Below are 3141 nucleotides of genomic sequence, written 5' to 3' on the forward strand. Positions count from 1 at the left end.
TGCAATACAAGATATCATTCTCAGTTAGATGATTATAAAGTCTGTGATACATTATTCTCTCTAGCAATTTTGAGAAACATGGTAATATTGATATAGGCCTGTAATTTAAAACATTTGACTTATCTCCAGACTTAAAAATTGGTGTAATACGGGCAATTTTTAACTTATCAGGAACAATACCTGACTTTAATGAGAGATTGAAAATGTGAAATAAAGAAGGTTCAATGACGTCAAATACTGATTTTGCATTATCGACACTAATTTTATCAAAATCTTCACTTTTTTTACTTTTGAGACTGCTTAAAGCAGTTCTCAACTCACTCAGTTTTAAATCAGTTTCATCCATAAATGTATCATAATTTTTTAAGTATGAATCGAATGGAATGGAATTATTAGGAATTTTAGAGGCCAAATTTGGACCAATATTAACAAAGTAATTGTTTAGTTCTTCAGCTATAATTGATTTTTCATAAACTAACTTTCCATTAATTAAAAGATTTTTTGGCAGCATGCTTTTGTTGTAATTATTTCTTCCAATTAAATCCTTAATTACATTCCATATTTTTTTAGTGTTTCCTTTGGGTTTATCTAATAACTGAGCATAATAAAGTTTTTTTGAGTATTTTTTGGTTTTTTCAAATATATTTTTATAATCTTTGTAAATTATTTTATTTTTATAAGATTTTTTTTAAGATATTTCATATATAATTTTTCTTTCTTTTTTGAAGATTTTAGTAAACCTTTAGACATCCAGGGAGTTTAGTGCGACTTATTATTTATAATTTTTTTTATTTTTGGAAACGCTATTTCATATTGTTTGCAAAATTGATAAAGAAACAATTCATATGCATTATTAGCATCATTTGATTGCAGTACTAGATCCCAATCAACGCAGTTTTGTAAACAGTTTTTAAATTTTTTTAAGGAGTTTTCATTGATCTGTCGCCAAATTAAGGTGGATTTTGTGGAAATATTGTTTATTAAAAGGTTATTTGTAGCTAAAAATGTAGGAAAATGATCCGAAATATTGTTTATTAAAAGGTTATTTGTAGCTAAAAATGTAGGAAATGATCCGGTCTGTATTATACCTGTGTAAAGAGGGTTATTATGAAAGTTGTTAGTTATGATGTTATCAAAGAAGAGTAGAAGACCTATTTATTATTCTTGTAGATTTGTTTATTGTTGGGATAAGGTTATTTTGTAGAAGAGTGTTTATAAAATTCTAAGCATTAATATTTGAGGCATAGTTAATCAGGTTGATGTTAAAATCTCCGACCATATAAATATGTTTTTTTTTTAATTTATAATTTTGTTTAGAAATGTTTTAAGATGAGTTTTAAATTTTTTTAAGTTTCCAGATGGCGGTCTATAAGTAGTATTTATAATTGTGTTTCTTTCTGCATTATTTACTAATTCAATGCACAAAGACTGACAATCTGTTTCATTGACGCAGAGATTGTTACGTAAGACAAAATTTATTGAATTGTTGATATAAATACAAACGCCCCCACCTGCATTTACTTCACGTGCTTGATGAATTGATGTGTAATTAATTAGTTCAAATTCATAATTTGTTTCACCGCATTTACACCAAGTTTCTGTCAGACAAATAATTTTAAAATCGTGTTTAATTGTATCCAATAATATTTTTAAATTTTCAAAGTTTTTATTTAAACTTCGAATATTGATATTTAAAATTGAAAAGGTGTTTTTAGTTTTTCTTAGATATTGTGATGATTCAGAAACTGAATAGTATTGACTTTCTAGCATTTTGTGACTAAAATAATTTGAATCAGTGCCGTTATCATCGATGATGTCATTTTCATTTGAAGATTTAAATATGAAATTTTCCTCCATTTTTAAAACGGTTTAAATTAAATATGGAAAGTAATAATGAAAATAAAATTGCGTTAATTATTGACAACTATTATAAAACTTACTGCTTTTTTTTTGCATCCCAATCGCGAATTATCAATTTATCGTAAGATATGAAGGCAAACTTACCAGCCGCTCTTTCGATTTTCTTTTTTTCCCTTAAATCTTTCCGGATTTGTGTCGTTTCGAAACAGAAGTCTTCGTTTATATAAACATTTTTCCCTTTTGGTTTACTCGACTTCCTCAAAATTTCGACTTAATCTAAAAGTTTTATTACTATTGTTTTTGGCTTTTTAAATTCTTTGCTGCCAGTTCTATGGGCCCGCTCAATTTTGACATTATTAACAGATAAGATATCTTCAAAAACTTTTTTTAGCTTTATTTCGCTTTCCTCCGAGCTTTCACCTTCATTTTCATCAATTCCATCTACTCTTAAATTATTACGTCTCGACCGATCTTCTATCTCCCTTAATTTTTTTTGTATGCGTATATTTCTGAATTGTTTTCTTTACTGCAAACTTTTGCTTTCATAACTTTTTTATCAATTAGTTGTTCTTGAAAATTCAAACTAAGTTTTAAATCGTCGATGTCTTTTTCTACTTTTTCTAATCTGTCATTAAATATTTTTAAGTTTCCATTAATAATACTAATAAGAACTTTTTCTTGTTGCTTTAACATCAGTTCAAATTCTTTTTTGTAATCTTCAAACAACTTTGTTATTTCTAATAATGTAACTGCCATATTGTAAAAAATTATTTATTTTCTTTAGAAAAATAAATATAAACAAATTTAGCTTTAACAAAGTCGTTTGAAAAAAAACGTCCCCTCGCGATGATAGTAAAAAAGAAGTGACTTGATAACCTCTATTATTTTACAATCAAAAAGCTTATTCAACTTAATTTAAGAACGATGAAAGAAAGGTGAAAAGATTTTCATTATCATTTTGCCATAACTATAATACTCGTATTTTTTCAGAAAAAATTTTAAGAATTGAAAATATAAGTGTATGAGAATATGAAAAAAACATCTATAAAATATGAATAATTATAAAAGTTAAAAATTATAAAATATTTCTAATGATTGTTCATTGCGTATCCTAAAAAAAAATGTATATGTATATCATAGTTTGAGGTGTGTTGAATATACCTGACTTCTATACCTGCATTTATGTTGTAGTTTGATAGAGGCCAATAGAAAGTTCTAACCAAAATATTTTATTTGTCTTTATCTTTTATAATAATAAAACCTTGAACCTACAGAGCGTTC

This window comes from Hydra vulgaris, chromosome 10 (genome assembly GCF_038396675.1).
Source record: "Hydra vulgaris chromosome 10, alternate assembly HydraT2T_AEP".
NCBI classification, from domain to species: domain Eukaryota; kingdom Metazoa; phylum Cnidaria; class Hydrozoa; order Anthoathecata; family Hydridae; genus Hydra; species Hydra vulgaris.